Source organism: Saimiri boliviensis, chromosome 6, assembly GCF_048565385.1.
Source record: "Saimiri boliviensis isolate mSaiBol1 chromosome 6, mSaiBol1.pri, whole genome shotgun sequence".
Lineage (NCBI taxonomy): Eukaryota > Metazoa > Chordata > Mammalia > Primates > Cebidae > Saimiri > Saimiri boliviensis.
In genome coordinates, this window is record NC_133454.1 from 82,725,103 (window position 1) to 82,746,674 (window position 21,572).

At 41.6% G+C, this 21,572-nt stretch overlaps 1 long non-coding RNA gene across 2 annotated transcripts; it reads right to left on the minus strand.

Moving 5' to 3' along the window:
- Positions 1–3: 3 nt before the first annotated feature.
- On the minus strand, positions 4–21,539 carry LOC141584862 (uncharacterized). Of its 2 annotated transcripts, none has more exons than XR_012518100.1 (4): positions 21,360–21,539; positions 20,966–21,269; positions 7,299–13,464; positions 4–362 (listed from the first exon to the last, which is right to left on the minus strand). It is a non-coding gene; the product is annotated as an uncharacterized LOC141584862 (long non-coding RNA). The 2 variants fall into 2 exon arrangements; XR_012518099.1 differs by having other exon boundaries at positions 7,299–7,410; positions 13,332–13,464; positions 20,966–21,539.
- Between the last annotated feature and the right edge of the window lie 33 nt (positions 21,540–21,572).

Below are 21,572 nucleotides of genomic sequence, written 5' to 3' on the forward strand. Positions count from 1 at the left end.
CCCCCTTCTCTCCCATTTTTTCTCTCTCTATATCATAACTAACAGATTTATTCCAATAATTCTCATTAAAATTTTTTTTGAGATGATGTTATTCTGTTATCCAGGCTAGAGTGCAGTGGTGTGAACATAGTTTACTACAGCTTCAACCTTCTGGGGTCAAGAGAACCTCCTGGCTCAGCCTCCCATGCAGCTGGGACCACAGGTGCTCACCACCACACCTAGATAATTAAAAAAATTTTTTTTATAAAGACAAGGTTTTATTGTATTGCCTAGGCTGGTCTTGAACTCCTTACCTCAAGCAATCCTCCCTCCTTGGCCTCCCAAAAGTGCTGGGATTATGGCTGTGAGCCATTGCATCTGACCTAAAAGAAAAAATTAAAACAAAACAAAACAAAACAAAAACAATGCTTGATTTATTAAACATTATCTTTTTTTCTGGAAATCTTAGTTTCATGAATATCACAAGGTTACCAATTTTCAATGTATGGCTAAAATTGATGGTAGATTAATTTATGAACATGCTAGTAACATAACAGAATTTAATAATCTGTTTCATTTTCCAGGTAGTTCTAACATTTTATTATTGTTGTTGATCATTAACCCCTGGCTATAAATAACCACAAACTCCATAGTTAAGATGATGTCAGGACTCTCAGACTAAGAATAAAAGACACATTTTGGGATATAAATGAAAATTTAAGAGAATAAAATGTTCAAAAGAGAAAAATCATTGTTTTGAGAAAGGGACAAAGAAGCCGGACAAGATATAAACTTTACCAAACACTCAAAACATTCATTTAATATTGGGCTTTATAATACATGATGTTTCTTTAGTCTTTCAATTTATCTTTCTAATTATAATTCTAGATTGACAGCAAAAATATTTAATATTCTCCGAGGAAATACCCAGCTCAGGTGAGACAAGGGCAGAGCAATGAAACTAAAGAGGACTGTGGGAAATGAGGGAGATTGTATTAGTTCATTGCACACTGCTATTAAGAACTGCCTGAGATAAGGTAGTTTATGAAGAAAGGAGGTTTAATTGACTCACAGTTCCACATGGCTGGGGAGGCCTCAGGAAACTTACAATCATTACAGAAGGTGAAGGGGAAGCAAGCAGCTTCTTCACAATGCATCAGGAGAGAGACAGTGAGGGAGGAAGTGCCACACTTTTAAGCCATCACATCTCATGAGAACTCACTCATGATCATGAGAACTGCATGGGGCAAAATACACCATGATCCAGTCACCTCCCACCTGGTCCCTCCCTAACATGTGGGGATTGAAATTTGAGATGAGATTTGGATAGGGACACAGAGCCAAACCATATCAGAGATAGTCCAGGGGTGGGCATAAGGTTGGCTTGGCCTTGACACATTCTGGAAATCCTTGGATCAATGTGCCCATAGAGGGCTGTGTGGCAGGGAGGAGCGATCCTAGAGGGTCATGAGGTCTGCATGGCACTGATACAACCTGGAGGCAATGAGATCAAATTCCTGGTCCTGATAAGCCCCCAAATCATAATAGTTTACATGCTTTGGGGTCTTTCTGGACTGTGCTTTTTAATATCTCAAAACCTTTTCACATACATGACCTCATTTGAGCCTGATACAGACTAGTAAGCTAGGCAAGAGCTGGTTCTTCTCTATCCAGGTGAGGAAAGTAACAGTCAGGAAGAGAAAGGACAAAACGACTACATGTTAATGCAAAGAAAGGACAGGAAGAAACAAAACAAAGGTAAGGTCTCCGTGGTGATGAAAGAAAAGCACATTGCCCAGGAAGGAAAGTGGACCCCATGGCCCCACTTCTGGACCTGACACCAACCAAGAGACCACCAGGTTGAACACAAGGGTGTGGGTGAAGATGTGTCTGGTCTAAGACATTTGCTGTCCAACTGCTGGTGTTGAACCTCTACCCCTCTTAGTTCCTTAACAATCATGTAGATAAGTCCATTTACATCTTCCACTAATACCAACTTTTACAGTGGCACATGGAAAGGCCCTAAAAAGTATTTGTTACTGTAATGTACTATATAGTAGTGAAGATTATTATGTGAAAGTAATTGTAAACTGCCAAGTGCTATACAAATGTCCGTTATCATTATTATTATGAGGAGTATATAATGATAATGTTGGGTTCTTTCCAACCCAAGAAGTGTTCATTCAGTCTCATCTTTCTTCTTCAGTTTTAGTAGGTTCTCTATCCAGACCCAGAAAATTTTAGTGTTTTTAATATCCTCAGTATAGTACCTTGTCAATGTCTCTTAAAAGCTCAAATAATTTTTGTCTATTTTTTTACTTTCTTCTTATAACACGGCTTCCCCTCCCTTCCCTCCTTGTCCCCCAAAGCTAGAAACTCTAGCAGCCTAGAGAAATCTCCAACTGGCAGGGCTTTTAGAAATAGAGCTAGGTGGCTAGGCACAGTAGCTCAGGCCTGTAGTCTCAGCACTATGTGGGGCCGAGGTGGGCGTATCATGAGGTCAGGAGTTCAAGACTAGCCTGGCCAGGCCGGACGCGGTGGCTCAAGCCTGTAATCCCAGCACTTTGGGAGGCCAAGGCAGGTGGATCACGAGGTCAAGAGATCAAGACCATCCTGGTCAACAAGGTGAAACCCTGTCTCTACTAAAAATACAAAAAATTAGCTGGGCATGGTGGCGTGTGCCTGTAATCCCAGCTACTCAGGAGGTTGAGGCAGGAGAATTGCCTGAACCCAGGAGGTGGAGGTTGCAGTGAGCCAAGATCTCGCCATTGCACTCCAGCCTTGGTAACAAGAGCGAAACTCTGTCTCAAAAAAAAAAAAAAAAAAAAAAAAGACTAGCCTGGCCAACATAGTGAAACCCCATCTCTAATAAAAACACAAAAATTAGCTGGGTGTGGTGATGTGCACCTGTAGTCCCAGGTACTCAGGAGGCTGAGGAAGGAGAATCGCTTGAACCTGGGAGGTAGAGGTTGCAATGAGCCAAGATCACACCACTGCAGTCCAGCCTGGGTGACAGAATGAGACTCTATCTCAAAAACAAGAAAAAAAGGAAGGAAGGAAGGAAGGAAGGAGGGAGGGACAGAGGAAGGGAGGGAGGGAGGGAAGAAAAAAAGAAAGAAAGAGAGTTTAGGTTCACAGTCACAGAAGTGAACAGATGACAGTATTTAGACCCACACTGGCGAGGTCATTTGCCCAGGATCACAGTGGGGCAGCTGTAGTCATGAGTGGAAGTCAGGACTTCCAGCCTAGTGTTCTTTCCACTGAGCAGGGCCCTCTGATGTGTTTTTCCTTTGCCTGTAATGTCAGACCACCCAGCTTCTGAGATTTTATTCTTGGTCATAGTTGCCCCAGTATGGTTCTATGTAGGGGGTTGATCATAATCCTGAAAGACACAATTACAAATATTGAAATCCTGAAAGATCAAAATCCCAAAAACATAATTCTGGAAAAAATAATAAGAAATTATCTATAAAACATTTATTTACATTTTTTGTTTTGTTTTGTTTTGCTTTGTTTGAGATGGAGTTTTGCTCTTGTCTGCCAGGCTGGAGCGCAATGGCATGATCTCGGTTCACTGCAAACTCCACCTCCCGGGTTCAGGTGATTCTCCTGCCTCAATCTCCCAAGTAGCTGGGATTACAGGCATGCACCACCATGCCCAGCTAATTTTTTGTATTTTTAGTAGAGATGTTGGTCCATGTTGGTCAGGCTGGTCTCAAACTCCCAACCTCAAGTGATCCACCTGCCTCAGCCTCCCAAAGTGCTGGCATTACAGGGGTAAGCCACTGCGCCCAGCCTTATTTAATTTTTGAAAGGGGATTTATTTGAGAAACACATAAAAACATGGCAGAGCACTTCAGAGGCCAATATACACAATAAAATAGGCAATAATAACATGCATATCTTTGCAAGCATAAGCACTCAGCTACTGTAACAATAGTCACATGGGCATAACAGTTATGACCAGATGAACTATTTTAATAAAACAATAGGTCAAAAACAAAGTGTATATACGTGTATCACTATGATTGGTAGTTGTGTACACCCAGCTTTATAACTGCAGTCATCTGAAATACTGTGATGGACAATCTGTCTTTTGACAAGATTAATCAAAAACTTCTATAGGTCATCACTGCATCTGCAGTTGCCCAAAGAGGCAAGATCTCAAGAAATTTTGTCTTTCACAAATGCAGATATACAAAAAGGAAATCTCTTCATTTACTGAGGAAGTTTCAACGTTTTTATATTGAGAATCAGGGCAGCCAATAGTGTTACTTTCTGTCTGACACCAAAAGCCTCAGGTCCCAGGTGGCCGCTGGCATTAAGTACTGGAGGCTGGTGAGCCTGGAGGCTGGTCAGCCTGGAGTTCTAATGTCCCAGGCAGCAGAAGAAAAATCTGTGCCATCTCTCAGAGGGAGACCAATTGGCCTTCTATATTTGTTGTCTCCAGATCCTTGGCCAATTGAATGGTATCCACCAATATTAAGGGCAGATCTTCCTCACTGGGTCCACTCAGTCCTCTAGAAACACCCTCGCAGACACACCCAAAATAATGCTTTACGAGGGTTCCAGGCTTGCCTTAATCAGTCAAGTTGATACCTCAAATTAAGTCAACAAATCAATCCCTGTCAACTTGGCACCTACGTCCATCTCCTTAAACCATACTTAATTTCCAAATAAAGACCATAACAGGGTGATAGTTCCACCTAACATGATGCAACTATCCTATAATTGTGATTTTCAGGATTTTAGATGTTAGGGATTTAGTCTTTAGAAATTTTGATCTTTCAGGATTTCAATCTTGGGGATGATGGCATTCATGATTTTGTCTTTTGGGATTATAATTCAAACTCTCTATAACTGTGTTTCCCAGTGACCCTTCTAGGGACACTGTCATGGAAGAAAGTCACCTGGGAATCTTCCAGGCCTTAAGAACAGGGGTTAGTGAGACGCCAAGGATGCACACAGTATCAAACAATAATCCTAAAAGATCTCTCTTAAGGTTCTTGGAAATATCATAGTCTAGCCATGGAATCCTGAAAATTTGCCTGCTTTGAGTTATGTCTAGAGTGGAGAGTCTCAACTGCAGTGGCATTCTCATAGCCACCTGGAGGTCTTTTTCCAAATCTTGATTCCATGGCCTCACTTTGAACTGCTTGAATTCAAATCTCTGGGGGAGAAACCCTGGCATTGGTAGAACTGAAAAGCTCCCAGGTGATTCTAGGATGCAGCCAGGGCTGAGAACTGGAGCTTCAGAATCTAGAGATCACACTAAGTTCTTCACAGAGATCTGGTGTCTTAATTTGTTCATTTCAAAGTCTACAAATCCACTGTTATTCATTCTTGGGAATGGCCTCCTTATCTTAAGCTCAGATAAACACACAGTCTGCTCCAATGGAAGTTTTAGCTGCTCAGCCTCCCAAGTCCACCTTTAGTGTCCATCCCTTAGACAGAGGCCCTTTGTCTCCTGGTGAAGCTCATCATTCCTATGCTGGCTTCCCCCAGCCCGAAATACCCCATCTCTAAATGCAACTCAAATCTGCCTCCTTGCTTTCTACACTAAAAGAGGCCTCCCCAGACAACTGAATATGGTAGACGTTATCCGATGAGGACATGAGACAAACACAGCTCAAGAGACAAATATAGCTCACATCTACTGAATCCTTAATTTGCCCCAATTTCCATTGTATTGTTCATTTATTCATTCATTCATTATTGAAGAATACCTTTTGTAACCAGATTCAGCCTCTTTCCTTCTGAATATCTTGAATGATCCCACATGAGGACCAATATCTTTGCAACCATCAGATAAGTCACCATGCAACTTCCAGTGCTAACATCCAGCTAAGGATTATGCCTGATGAACACATCTGCAAAGCGGCAGCTTTCCATGTCCACTAACTTGCTAACCCTCTCTCCTTTCCCAGTGTCTCTCTCTTCAGAAAGAGAACACCAATGATTTCTCACTGCTTGTTTATATACCACACTGCATGCTTTGACAGAAAGCCCCTGTGAGTCAGCCTAGGTACCAGCATCTGAACTGGTTCTTCCTAAACAAGACATTCCAGATGGCCTTATTCACAAATTTAAGTATGTCAACATTGCTCTGAAAAAGAATGCAGGTATGCTGCCCCAGTACATTCCATACAGAAGTGTGCTGGTCATTTTAGAGCCTGACATTTTCACCTGCTCTGATTTGTGAATCACCTCCCAATAGACAGTGGTTAACTCCCTGACTTCCCATATCTTCAGATGTAAACTACAAATACAAACTCAACTTTAAGCAAAGAATCTGCTCAACAGATTCTAGTGTACAAACTTTGTAGCCAGACTCTCTGGTGTACCTGTACTTCTTTTGGGAAACCTCTAGAAATACTAGAGGCACAGGCCTGAAGAAATGTGAAATAAGTGGTGTGTGGGGATTGCCACTTTCCCCATTGGCAAGCTTGGCAGACATCTCTTTTGCCTTTCCCTGTCTACCTGGATGAGGCTTCAGTCTTGTCAACACTACATCCAAGTGGTCACTATCCTTTGGAGACAGTACAAAAGGGGCCAAACCTATGGCCCAACAGAAGCAGTGGAAGAAAGTATCTTTAGAACTGTACACACCTAGGTTTGGAATTCAACCCTACAGCTCACCAACCTCAGTTTTCTTATTTTGAGATACTACTACCTACTTACCATGGCGAGGTCGTGCAAATTAAATGAGTTAATGTCTGTAAATTATCTAGTATCTTTCCTAGCACAATAAACATAGGGTCCTTTCTCTTTTCTCCCACTGTGGGATATTTTCTTGGAGATGTGATGAGCATTTTGTTAGGTAATTTTAGGGTCTGGGATAGATTAGATCTGTTGGAGTGATAGTATGTGCAGGTAAAAATGGAAGGATTTTCAGAGTTTACAGAGGAAGAGCCCACAGAATCTGGAAATTCTAGCTGTAGAGGGAGGCACCAAAGGTAAGAATACAGGGCGGTGAGGCTACGGTTTTGAAAGATAGGATATGGTAATGAGGGATGGTTACCAAGAAATTAAAGTGCATGACAAGTTTCGAAGAAAATATCAAAGCAGCATACATGGTTGAGCCTAAGTTGCTGGTAAACTAGCTGTAAATTAAGTAAAATTCTTAAACAAGGTCCTCACACCTTCTCTAACTATTTGATCCTTTGTTTTTTTAATGAATCATGAGGGCCCATAGTACAGAGTGGCTATAAAGCAATGACATTAATTGCTCAAAGATACACTTGAGGAAAATCAGTTTTAGTATTTCTGAACGTATCCAATCTGTGGTTAGAAATAAGAAGAACACATATTTTACTCACTGTTGCCAAACCCATCACAAATGGTTAGAATGGTAGAAGGAGAAAGGCCTGGAACTAGGAAAGCAATTCCTCCTGACTAGCCATGTAGCATCCACAGGCTTAGTCTTTTCTTCTGTAAAAGAAGGGGGCGTTTGACCTGGATCAATGATGTGGCAAAATGCTTTTGGTTCTAAGTAACAGAAAAGTTGGTTCATACTAGCTTAAGTAACAAAGGGAAATTACTAGCTCATGCAATCAAAAAGCCCACAGAGATTTGAAAACCTTCAGAGCTAGCTCAAACAACTTGACCAGGAACCAACATTCCCCTCACCATTTCTTGGCTCTGCTGTCTCAGTGTTTCTTCATCTCAGAGAAACTTCGGCAGAGCTTCGTGGTTGCAGAATGGCTTCCAGCTGTTCCCTGAGGCTACATGCCCTCATTCATCTTTTTAAAGAAATATTTGTGCCCATATTATCAGCAGAAGTCCTGAGATTTACTATAACCACACCCTCTTAGGTCACATGTCCATCCCTGAACCAATCACGGGGTCAGGGGATGGAACGTGATGATTGATCCAGCTTAGGTTATGTGGTGCCAGGTCCATTCTCATCGCTGAAGGTGGATTCTCCATAACTGTATGGATTCCCATATGCAATTAGGAGGGTTTGGAAGTGAGAAGGAGAGAAGGAAAGGTGCAGAGTCAAGCAACCCATTTTATTTCTTTTTTAAAATTTTTAGGTTCAGGGGTACATGTGCAGGTTTGTTACATAGGTAAACTCGTGTCATGGGAGTTTGTTGTACAGACCATCACCCAGTACCAATTAGTTATTTTTCCTGATCCTCTCCCTCCTCCCACCTTCTACACTCTGATAGGCCTCGGTGTGTGTTGTTTCCCTCTATGTGTTCTCATCATTTGACTCCCACTTATAAGTGAGAACATGCAGCATTTGGTTTTCTGTTCCTGCATTGGCTTGCTAAGGATATGGTCTCTAGCTCCATCCATGTCCCTGCAAAGTACATAATCTTGTTCTTTTTTTATGGCTGCATAGTACTCCATATATACATCAAAAAAAAAAAAAATCCAGTCTACCATTGATGGGCATTTAGGTTAATTCCATGTCTTTGCTATTGTGAAAAGTGCTGCAATGAACATACACACATGCATCTTTAAAACAGAATAATTTTTATTCCTTTGGGTATATTACTCAGTCATGGGATTGTTGGGTTGAATGGCATTTCTGTCTTTACATCTCTAAGGAATTGCCACACTGTCTTTCACAATGGTTGCACTAATTTACACTCCTACCAACAGTGTATAAGTGTTCCTTTTTCTCCACAACCTTGCCAGCATCTGTCATTTTTGAACTTTTTCATAATAGCCATTCTGACTGGTGTGAGATGGCATCTCATTGTGGTTTGATTTGCATTTCTCTAACAATCAGTGACATTGAGCTTTTTTCATATGATTGTTGGCCACATGTATGTCTTCTTTTGAAAAGTGTTCACGTCCTTTGCCCACTTTTTAATGGGGTGATTTGATTTTTCTTGCAAATTTAAGTTTTTTACAGATGCTAGATATTAGACCTTTGTCGATGAAGAGTTTGCAAAAAAAATTCTCCTATTCTATAGGTTGTCTGTTTACTCTGTTGATAGTTTTCTTTGCTGTGCAGAAGCTCTTTAGTTTAATTAGGTTCCATTTATCAATTTTTAGTTTTGTTGAAATTGCCTTTGGCATTTTTGTCATGAAACCTTTGTCTGTGTCTATGTCCTGAATGGTATTGCCTAGATTGTCTTCCAGGTTTTTACAGTTTGGGATTTTACATTTAAGTCTTTAATCCACCTTGAGTTAATTTTTGTCTATGGTTAAGGAAGAGGTCCGGTTTCAGTCTTTTGCATATGGCTAGCCAGTCATCTCAGAACCATTTGTTGAATAGGGAACCTTTTCCCATTGCTTGTTTTCATCGGATTTGTTGAAGATCAAATAGTTGTAGGTGTGAAGTCTTTTTTCTGAGCTCTCTGTTCTGTTTCATTGGTCTATGTGTCTGTTTTTATATTGGTACCATGCTGTTCTGGTTGCTGTAGCCCTGCAGTATAGTTTGAAGTCAAAAGCAATCCATTTGCAAGGGCTTACCTTTTTTGGGGGATGAACAGAGTCCCAATATATAAATACATACAAATGTTTTACTAGCAGATACAGAAATTGGGGTTTATAGCCCTGTTTTATGTCACTTTTAAATGACCTGCTTAGAAACCTAGTGCTTTAGGGGACAGGGATTAGGATCTCTTTGGATCCCTCCAGCTTTATTGTTTGCTATTGCTTGATAAGCAAATATCTACTAGGACAATGTGTGTTCATGTCTACTGTCTCCAGGCACTTCTGCAGGCTTGTGCTATTTATCCTGTGTACAGCTTTATGAACAAAGTAGAACATTAATTCTATTAAAAATACCCTTCTTAATGCAAAGACTTATCAGTATCCAACATCATTTGTCAAGGTTGTAAATATTTACCTAAGTTTCTGATAAAGACCAGAGCAACAAAGCCCCAGACCAGCACAAGTAGCTAACAAAGCTGACCAACACTAGGGAGAGATTATGTGAAAGGAGAGGGGAAAAAGGAAGGCTTTTTTTTTTTTTTTTTTTTTTTTCAAATAAACAGTGATCAGAAGTTTGGTTTCCAAAGTCCTGGAGAATTAATTAAATATCGTATTTACTTTGAAAGTTAGGTGGAAAGCATTTTAAACTTTTCTGAAAATATTGAAAGTTCCCTTAATAAGAGCTTTGGCATAAAATCTGAAATACTTAAAAAATTAGTATTTTAAATTATGGTAAAGTACACGCAACATAAAACTTACCATCTTAACTATTTTTAAGTGACATTTTCAATGGCATTAAGTACATTTACATTGTTGTGCAACCAGTACCACAGTTCATCTCTAGAACTCTTTTCACTTTGCAAAACTTACACTCTATACCAATAAACAGGAATATTCCTCCTTCCCTCCAGCCCCTTATTGCCATCATTCTACTTCCTGTCTCTTGAATTTGATCTAGATATCTCATATAAGTAGAGTCATATAGTATTTGTCTATTTTCTGAATGGTTTATTTCATTTAGCATAATGTCCTCAAGGTTTATCCATGTTATAGCATGTGTCAGAACCTCCTTCTTTTTTCTTTTTTTGAGACAGAGTCTCGCTTTGTAACCCAGGCTGGAGTGTAATGGAGCAATCTCGGCTCACTGCAACCTCCACCTCCCAGGTTCATGCAATTTTCCTGCTTCAGCCTCCCAAGTAGCTGGGATTCGAGGTGCCCACCACCACACCAGGCTATTTTTTTGTGTGTGTATTTTTAGTAGAGATGGTGTTTCACTATGTTAGTCAGGCTGGTCTCAAACTCCTGACTTCAGGTGATCCACCTGTCTCAGCCTCCCAAAGTGCTGGGATGATTGGCTTGAGCCACTGCGCCCGGCCCAGAATCTCCTTCCTTTCTAAGGCTGAATGACAATTCATTGTTTGTACATCCCACACTGTATTTATCCATTCATACACTGACGGACACTTGGGTTGCTTCCACCTTTAGCTATTGTGGATAATCTGCTATGAACACAGATATACAAATATCTTGGAGATCTTGCTTTCAATTCTTCTGGGTATATACATACTTAGCAGTGAAAATGCAAGATCATATGGATGAAACGTTTTTTATGGCACAGTTTTGTTTTGTAAAATTCTTAAATATATGTCCTGAAGTAGCAGATACTTGCAGACTGATAATTTGGTGGTTTCGCTTTATAGCTTAACAATAGGTATAAAAGAGAAAGCAACCAGGCAAAACTTTTTATGAGATCAAGTGGCTTCTTTCCTCTTCATGGAGATGTAAGCGAATAAGGGTTTGATTGTGTTCTAGGCTTGCATTTGTGTAAGTCTTACAATCATAAAATCAAGTGTAAGGGATCCATAGTCTAGCTCAGGTTTAACTCGATGCACAGGTCCAGGAAAACAACGCCATGCTTCAGGAATGAAACAAAGAGGAGCTTCTTCAGCGGTCAGGGAGAGACTGCTGGGCTACCCAGATGTAACCTATTTTTGCTTGTCTAGCCCACAGACTTCCTTTTCTGTCCAGATAGACATAACGACAATACGAAACACATCTCCATTTCTTCCTCAGTGGAGAAAATAAAAGCCTCTCCTTGTGAATATGCTTTCATTATTTGAGAGTTATTTGCATTAAAGGTTCCAAATGCAGTCAAATGTAATTTCTTAGAAACAATATTTCTTAAAGGGAGTTATGTGTTCCTTGAAATTTGCACCAGCTACTAAAACAATTGTGCTTTCAAACCAATAAATGTGGTATTAAATGTCTTACAACTCTATCAACTTTGCTGAAAAAAATAAAGCCAGCATTTATTTTTTGCACATAAAACAGCAGTAACTCAAGCACAAGCCTCATATTGTATTCTGAGTTGTGACACACAATAATTGGTATTGGAGTACTTGGAGAGAAAGAGTTTGTATCTCTCTGCAATGAAGAAAGGACGCACTCTGGGTCAGGGCTATTTGTCCCTGAAAAAGCTGGGAATGTTTCGGATGTGGTAACCAAGACACTGTCTCGTTCACACACACTCATTAATAGCATCACCTTTCATTCGTTGGGTAACAACAGATAATGAAAATTAATCGAACAAAACCCCTTTTGACATAGTCTTCAACAGTGATGTCATAGACCATTGAATATGCAATGCTTTTTGCTCCACAGACTTCTTTCAGGCTGTAAGTGCTGTACCCTCCCAGGATGATTTGTGAATCAAGGACTAGGTTGGTTTTGCTGGAACAAAGTCATGGCTCACCCCTATAATCCCAGCACTTTGGGAGGCCAAGGCAGGGGGGTCAGGAGTTTGAGACCAGGCTGGTCAGGATGATGAAACCCTGCCTCTACTAAAAACAACAACAACAACAACAACAACAACAAATTAGTTGGGTGTGGTTGTGTGTGCCTGCAATCTCAGCTACGTGGGAGGCTGAGGCAGTGAGAATCACTTGAACCCAGGAGGCAGAGATTGCAGTGAGCTGAGATCTGCCACTGTACTCCAGCCTGGGTGACACAGTGGGACTCAGTCTCAAAAATAAAAAAAATTTAAAAAAGACTAAGGATGTTAAATATCTTGCAGAATGTCTTTCAGAAGCCCGAAGTCCCTGCTACTTTAGACTCTCTTACCTAAACATTTCTATGTTATCATCTTGTAACCTATGATTCCACCAAAGATAGAAGATTCTAAAGAAGATGATGAATGAGTAGCTCTTTCCCTACTCTGCCCTGTCTCTTTCTTTCTCCTTCTTCCCAGGGGCATCTCTTTCTCACCTGTCATACGTTGCCATCATCCTCTTGTGTACGCATGTGGTATATGTATCATTGCCATCTGTGGAGCCAAGATGGCCAAAGAGCATTCTTGTCTCTGGTTCTTCCCTTCTAGTACAGTTAGGGCCAACCTTTAGTGTGCACAAGACTCCCTGCTTTAAATGCAGATTACTGGACCGCTCCCAGAGATTCTGATTTACTAGTTCTAGCATGAGACCTAGGAATCTGCATTTTAACAAGCACCATAGGCAATTCTGGATGGGTGGCCTCTTGACCTCACTTTGAGAAGCCATATCTCTGAGTATGACAGCCTGGCATCTCTGCCCAAGCCTGAAGCTCAGTCTCATCAGGGATGGGTTAGTGCCCTTGGACAAGAGCAGCAGTTCCCAAATTTCCACCAGTATGTTTGAGAGCAGCTGCATGTTTCTGTAAACACATTTTGCAGATCATTTTCTGGGGTTAATCATTACAAGGATCTGATTCAGACAGTAAGTTTCAGTCACACTTTTTCATGGCTCAATATAATTAAGGGCGGAAGTTCCTGTGTTGGGTGTTCCACAGTGGCCATGAACCGTGACTGACAGATTGGACAGGCAGAAGTTCCAAACAAAACACCAGCTCCCACAGAGCTTTGTGAGCTGGGAAACTGGCCACTTCCTTTCCTTGGCCTCAGTTTGCTCAAGGGAGCTATGTCTTACCTCTCATAGGTGTTAGAAGATAAATGATTTAAAAAAATTGGTTGAATGACATGCCACCTTTGAGATCCAATGTGAGGATTTAGCAGAAGGCTCTGCCACCACTGTGAAAACTGCTGTCTTCTAAAAATCTCATCTGGAAGAGAAAGAGAGGATTCAGTGTGAAGCACATACTTTGAACCAGATGCCCCACTAGACTCCTTCTCAGCCACTTGGACATTTACTCTTCACAACCCCTTGGGATACAGTAGTGGGTTACTTATTTTCCACCAGGGTACAGGGAACAGAGATTCACAAAGGTTATCCTGGGGGCTTGGTCCACAGAAAAGAGAAACAGGAGGGTAAATAAAAGGTCTAGAGCAGGGGTCTGAAATCCCCAGGCTGCAGACAGATACAGGTCCATGGGCTGTTAGGAACCGGTCCATATAGCAGGAGGTGGGCAGCAGGTGAGTGACTGAAGCTGAGCTCTACCTCCTGTCAGATCAGTGATGGCATTAGATTCTCAGAGGAGTGTGAACCGTATCATGAACTGCACATACCAGGGATCTAGGTTGCATGCTCCTTATGAGAATCTAATATCTGATGATCTGTCACTGTCTCCCCTCAACTCCAGGTGGAACTGTCTGGTTGCAGGAGAACAAGCTCAGGGTTCCCGCTGAGTCCACATCATGGTGAGTTGTATAATTGTATTATATGTTATAATGTAATAATAGAAATGAAGTACACAACAAATATAATATACTTGAAGCCTCCAGAACCACCCCCCGCCCCCAGTTCATGAGAAAATTGTCTTCCATGAAACCAGTCCCTCATGTCAAAAAGGCTGGGGGCTGCTGGTCTAAAGGAGAACCAAGATTTAGGGATCTCAACCCAAGCCCTTTCACTTTGAAAGAGTTATACATTGTAATTGCATAATGAAGTAAGCTGTGAATCAATTCCTCTTGTAAACTCATTACAAGATGGAGTTAAATTTTTCTTTGTCTCTCCTTCTGTAAAAGTTCACATTCTTCTAGGAGAATTCACTGCTTTAGGTTTGCTGAATATTTTTAAAGACCTTGTGCTATGCATACATTTACAGATATCTGTAGCCCTGAAAAACCTATGGAGTGATTTTATGCATATGTACCTGTGCTCTGGGTATGTGCATTTAATGTAAAAATGGAACCACATCATACATATCACTTGCAATTTGCCTTTTGCACTGAACAATACCTCTGGAGGATTTGTTATTACCTGTTCATGTCAATCTAGTTCACTTGATTTAACTACTGCTGAAGCTTCCAAGCTTTAGGTATCCCCAGCCTATTCAGCCATTCCCCTATTGGTGGACATTTTGATGGTTCCCATTGTTAGCTAAAACAAATATAATGAATACCCCATACATACCTCTTTGTGCACACATGTGTCTTTCTAAAGTAGATATTATGAATTCTAATTTCTTCACCGTATGCAGGGTATGCCCAGTTTTATTTTTTAGTAGAATTGTCTTCAAAATAGATACATTTATTTATACCAGTGGTGTCTGAGAGGATATTTCCTGTTTACTTGGCAATATTGATACATTATCAATTTAAAAAATGTTGCCACTCTGCTGGCAAAAAAAGAGTATCATCTTTCACTTAAATTTACAGTTTCCTGATTACTGATGATGTTGGACATTATTTCATATGTTTGTTGTCTATGTTTCTTCTTTTGTAAAATACTTTAATCTACTTTTAACCTATTTTCCATAGTGTTGCATAGCATTTTTCTTATCAAATTTTTGGGGTTCTTTATGCATCCTGAATCCTAATCTTTTAGGATCTATTTTCTCCTGGGTTACTTGACTTTTTAACATTATAGCGTATTTCTCTCCCTCTCTCTCTCTCTCTCTCTCTCTCTTTCTCTCTCTCTCTCTCTCTCTCTGTGTGTGTGTGTGTGTGTGTGTGTGTGTTTTCAAATAGAAGATTCTATTTTTGATATGGTCATATACTATTGAGCTTTTCTTTTGTGAATTTTAATTACATTCTGTCTATGAATGCCTCTTCTATCCCTAGGTCATAAGCCTATTTTTACCTACTTTGAAGCCCATGTATTTTTCTGGCCCAGAGCACAGCTTGAATCTATGTACCCTCTATCAGGCTCAGGGCTGCTGCATGAGCAAGGATACTGACATTCTGTCTGGGAAGCAACCACTTATACTTTGACTTTCAATTGGATTCAGCTGCAGGGTGGTCCTCAGGAATATGCTTCTCAGGCAGCCTAAGGGGAATGGCTTAGGCTGTAGCAAGAAGCTTTTGCGGGCCATCATCAAACATCAACATTTAAATCACAAATCCAGAAAAGGTATGGAATGGCTTTATTCGGAGATGGCCAAAACTCAGATGGATTTACTATCTTAGGATATTTAGGGTAAGTCCACACCTGAGAAGGTTCAAATGATCTGCTTTACATTACTGGACCTTCCCACAGGCAGCACCGATGGAAACATAACTCAAGCTGCTTAAGTATCTTAAGACTTCCACTAGCCACATTAAAAATAAGTAAACAGAAATAGGTAAAACAATTTTACTGATTTAACCCAATATATCCAAAATAGCGTCACTTCAACATGTAATCAAGATTACATATTATTAATAACACATTGTACATTCCTTTTTTAATATGAAGTCTTTGACATTTGGTGTGTATTTGTGCTCATAGCCTATATCAATTCAGAGAGCCACATGTCAAGTGTTCAACAGCCCCATATGTCTAGTGGCTACTGTATTGGACAGGGCAGCCCTGAGGATTAAGACTGCAAAAGATCTACGATGTGCTAAACGGCATCTTCTCTGTTTATATTAAAGTGATTAAGCAACCACAGTCTGAATTTTTAAGTACATCCTTCACCCTCCCCCATCCTTTGTTCTCCTAACACAAGTGTATTATTGCTTCAATTGATTCCATCTACTGATGTAGACTAATCTTTCTAAAGCAGTTTTGTTTGGATTCTTTCCTGGAGAGGATGTTGTTGCCAGAGAAGACTTTTAGGTGAAGTTAAGCTGAAACTTGGAAGGTGGGCAGGAATTAGTCACAGATCAGAGGGAACTGTGTAATTGAGGATGTGGCTGGAGTATACAGGCTGAGAGTCAAGCAGACCTCAGATTCTATAGGGACATATAGGTCCTGCTGAGAACTGGAACTGGATTCTGAAGATAATGGAGTCATTAAACATATATAGTAGACAGTATGGGAGAGAGGCAGGATTTGAGGCAAGGAAACTAGTTTGAAGGAAAATACAAGATCCAGGTTTAAAAAATGAGGGCCTAAGCTAAGGCAATGTATGCATTCATTCATTCATTTACTCTACAAATACCTATGGTCTACTGTGTGAGAGTTGATGTCTCAGGTACTGGAAATTAAGTAGGAAAAAGAACATACAAAACCCCCAGCCCTCACAAAACTTCAACGTCTTGTGGCGAAAGAAGGTAGATGGTGATGTTCAAGTTTCAGGTCTTGCTTGGTGAATGACGGGACCATTTTCTGAAATAGGCATTATAAGAAGCAGAAGAGGCTTGGGGAAAAATGATGGGTTCAGCCTTATCTATTTGACAAAGGTTTGGATGTTTGGCGGAAACCCAAGTGGAGCTACCCAGCAAGCCTGGATATGCATATTTGAAAAATTCTGGAAGGGACACATAGATGTGGGAGCCATGGTATATGAATTGTATCAAATCCCTGGGAGTGAATGAGATAACCCTGGGAGGATGCATGGAAGCAAGAGTCACAGCTCAAATGACTCCAGGGCTCAGGTGAGTCACAAATGTATGTGAATTGGGTCATGTGAGAAATGGAGTGTTGGTTTTGTGGCTAAACTGAAGAGTATATTCTGTCTAAGTCAGCAAGACTTGGCTGGTGGGCCATGAGTTTGCAATTCCTAAAAAGAAGTTTTAGAACTTCTTTCTATGCCTCTTGTCTCGCTTTTCAAATAAATATTTGTATGGCAGGCAGCTAGCTGTTCATGAAAACCCATTTCCTCTTTGAGACACTCATTGCAGTTCTTAGCCTCCTTGCCATTACCAGTGGCTGTGACTGGCTTCTAGCCAATGGGATATGAGCTCAATTTCCAGCCAAGGCCTTGAAGAAGAGGGCGTGCCCCTCCATACTCTCTCCTCTTCCTCTGCCTCTATGTACATGACAGTGAACTCTAGAGAATTTTGGAGTCACAAGATGGAAGGGACCGGGGTTTCTGTATCATTGTCTGAAATAAGGACACCTTCCAACACAACATCTTCTTTTGACTACTATCTGAGTGAAAAATAAACCTTTGTTATGTTTGAGCCATTATACACGTTTGGCCATGTTTGTTACTACATCCTAGCCTAATGTAAGAAATCCATTGCTAAACCACACTAATCCTGGCTGTGACATCTCTAAGGTCAGGGACCATGTCTGTCCAGTACATTCATGCATCCTCAACACACAGCCCAGGACATAGCATGCAGTAGGTACTTAATACAATTTCTTGACAGTGCTAGCTATGTTTTATTGAGCATGTTTTATGTGCCAGACATTGTGCTAGATCTTTTACATATTGGGCATTATTTCATTTCGTGTAATCACAACTCTATAAGGAAGGTTCCATTATAATACTTTTTTCTTGAGGATTGGAAAGCTTATAGCTGGTATCTGAAATGAGGCAGGGTGGCTACAAAACCCACACTCTGAAACACCGGTACATGACTGCATACATACTCATTTTAACTCATGTACTTTCTTCCACCAAAAATGCCCTCAACTCCTCCTCCCCATTTATTGAAGCCTGCCTCCTGCTTCCTTCCTAGCACCCATACAATCATTCTATCCTTTAATTAGTCCAGCAGGAATTTCATATGTATCATTACTACAACAGGGATTCCATGTATTTGTCTGCTTCCAGAAAGAAGTTATCTTGAGGGTAGCACAATATCTTAGACATTATTCATCTTAGTGCTTCTTAAAACACAGGGGAAGATGGAGAACCTGCCCTGTGCCAGGCACTCTAGGCACTGAGGGCTAAACTGTAAATAAGACAGAGACAATCTTTTCTTTTGAAAAGCTCTATTCTTGTGGGAATAAACTGGCATAAAAATGCGTCATGGCACAATGTAATCTCTGCATTAATAGACACAGAAGAGCAGAGAACCAGTTCTTTCTGGAGGAGGAAAGAAGGGACTCTCAGAGCAAGTGACCTTTACCTGAGCTTCTGAAGACTGAGTAGGAGTTCTCCAGTTGTTTAAGAGGAATCTTAATTAGTGGGAAGAGCATGTACAAAAGTGTGGATACATCAAGATGCAGGAGTTGTTCTGGATGGATGAGGTATTGGCTTGCTAAAATGTAGGATTCCTTCATTGATTCATTAATTTCTTCAACAGATACTAAGTAAACCTAGAATGTGTCAGGGATTACACTAAATGTAGAGGATTCAAAAGCGAGCAAAACAGCTAGGATCTCTACCCTTGCAGAGCTTAGAATCCAGCAGGGATGGCAGCTGATTACAAAGCTCTAGCAGTCATGTGTGAGAGGAAAGGAAGAAGGGATAGCCCACATGTGAGTGAGAAGCTGAAGTGGGCTGGTCCAGACTGCAAGAGACCTTTGACATCATTCTAGGGAAAAGGAAATCCCTCTTCAATCTATCACCAAGTCCTGCCTCTCCCATCTCCTTGATAGCTCTCAACTGTGCCCAGTCTTCTCACTGCCACTATTCTCAGTATAGCTAATCCTCTCTTCCTTGAATGAATGTGACAATCTTCCAAAAGGCTATTTTGCCTCTCATCGTCCACCCCCACCCATTGTCCTCAATGCAAACAGAGGGATCTTTAAAAATCAAAATCTGTTCATGTTACGTCCGATGGTAGGCAGAATTCTAAGACAGCCCCCATAATCTCCATCTCCCTGGAGGATATTTTGGTTATTATTTTACAGTACACAGCAAATGGGGATTTTCAGGTATAGTTAAGGTTTCTAATCAGTCAATCTTTAGATAGAGAAACTATCCAGGTGTGTTTGGCTAATCAAGCACTTTAAAAGCAGAGTTTTCTCTAGCTAGTAGCAGAAGAGGATGGCCAATTGATTAGAAGCAAAGGAGGACTGGATGGATTTAACCTGTGGTTGCTGACTTTAAAGTTGCTGGGAATGGGGATATTCCACGGAAAGGATCTGAGAGAGATCTGAGAGAGTCCTGTAGGGGCTGAGAGTGACCTTGGAGGACAGCCAACAAGAGAATGGGGACCTCAGACCTACAACTGAGAGGTACTGGATCAGGCAAACAACCTGAGTGGGTTTGGAAGTGGATATTCCCCCAGAGCCTTCAGACAAGAACTCGAACAAGCCTATGCCTTGCCTTTTGCCTGGGACATCCTGAGCAAAGTATGCAGCAGCCATGCCCAGTTGGACTTGTGATCTACAGAACAGTGAAGTAATAGATGGGTGTTGCTTTAAGTTTGTAATAATTTGTTACACAGCAATAGAAAACTAATATACTTCCCAGCTTTCCAACCCTCCAATAAAACTACTGTGGGTTTACCAGGCCTAGGCATTCAATCCTTACATGAGTTCTATTAGGGAGGTATTTTTATTATCACCATTTAATTTTCACCATTTCATTTCATATTATTATCACCATTTCACAGATAAGGAAACTGAAGCTCAGAGAGATTAATACTTTTCCTAAGGTTATAGAGCCAGTGAATGTTGCTGAGATTTTTCACTTGGCTGTTCTGGCTCCAGATTTCCACTCCATGGGTTCTCATTGTCTTTAAGATAAATCCAAATCCATCAGCATGAAATTAAAGGCCCTTCCTGATCCCATTCCTGTTCAATCATCCAACCTTAATTTTAGACGTTCCTCTCAAATGCCTGACAGCCCCAACAACGAACATGCTCTTGATTCCTGACTTGGCACTACAGTTCCTTCTGGAATACTGCCTGTCCCTCCCCTCCATCTGCTTTCCTTTTGGCAGACTATAATGGTCCTTTGGGTCTTGCCTAAGACACCTCCTCTGGGGGAAAGCCTTCCTTGCCCCTCCCAGATGGGCTGGATGCCACTCCAGGTTCCCCTAGAACCTCAAGCTCTCCCTTATCAGAGAACACAGAGCATTGTGTTGGGAATATTTACTTAGCTGTGCTCTCCCACTAGACTGTGAACTCTTTGCAAGCCAGAACTGGTGATTTGTTCATTGTCAAATCCCTAGCATAGGACCTGGAGCACAGTAGGTACTCAATAAATATTTGCTGAGTGAATCACTGAATGATCAAAAGCGCTTTAGCCAAGAGGCAATAGGGAGCCACCTAAGGTCATGAAGAAAGGGAGTGAGTTTATTATTAGAGCTGTGCTCACAAGGACAAGCTCAGGGCAAGCCTTGCACCCAATGGACCATCCTCGTCAGCAGCTAAGGATGAAACAAGTTCATTTGCATTGTGGCCTTGGGTTTCTTGTGCTGTAAAGTTTGGCTGTTATCTCTTCTGGACCACGTCTGTATATTAGAAAATGCCAGAAACTTTCGCGGTTTCCCCTTATGGATGTAGAAAGCATAAAAACAGCTTGTGACTTAGTTCTGGGCCCTGCACTCCCACTAGAATGAGGAGCCCCTCTCCCCAGAAGGCAGTGGGTGAAAGTGAAGTGGAGACCCACTTACCTGACACTACAGGGAACCGGCAGCCGCCTCTGAACTTCTGTCCCCTTCCAGCACAGACCATTCCATGCCTACACTTGTTCCCGGAGCACATCGCCAAAACTTGTTCTCTTTAGATATACAAATACTGCGTCCGGTCGAGGAAGACTGGGAGGCCTTCCGCGTTAGAGACAGCACTTATAGCTGCTAGCTGGTCGTGCAAAGCGATTAGAGCGTCTCCATTAGAGACTGCTGAGTGCCTCGGTTTCCCTGTCTGTGCAAAGTGCACTCCCCGGACGCCGCTGTCTTGAGGGAACAGGAACTGCCTCTGGAGGTGCCAGGAAAAATGGGAAAGTCAAGATACGTCCAGCTAGGTAAAGACTCAAGGAGAGAAGCCAGCAGGACAAGGGAGACTCACAGCTGATCCTTGTCGAGGCGCGGGTTCCACTCCCTTTAGCGGAGGGGCCCTTGAGTCTTCCCTTGCGTAGGCGCGCGGCAGAGCAGCGATTTGGCGAAAAGGGCCAAGACTCAGGATGCCTGCAGCGCGAGCGAGGGGCTGACCTGGCGCACCCGCCTTGGCCAGGCTGCGAGGGGCGGGCCTGGGCCCTGCGCCTCCTGCACTCCCAGCCAC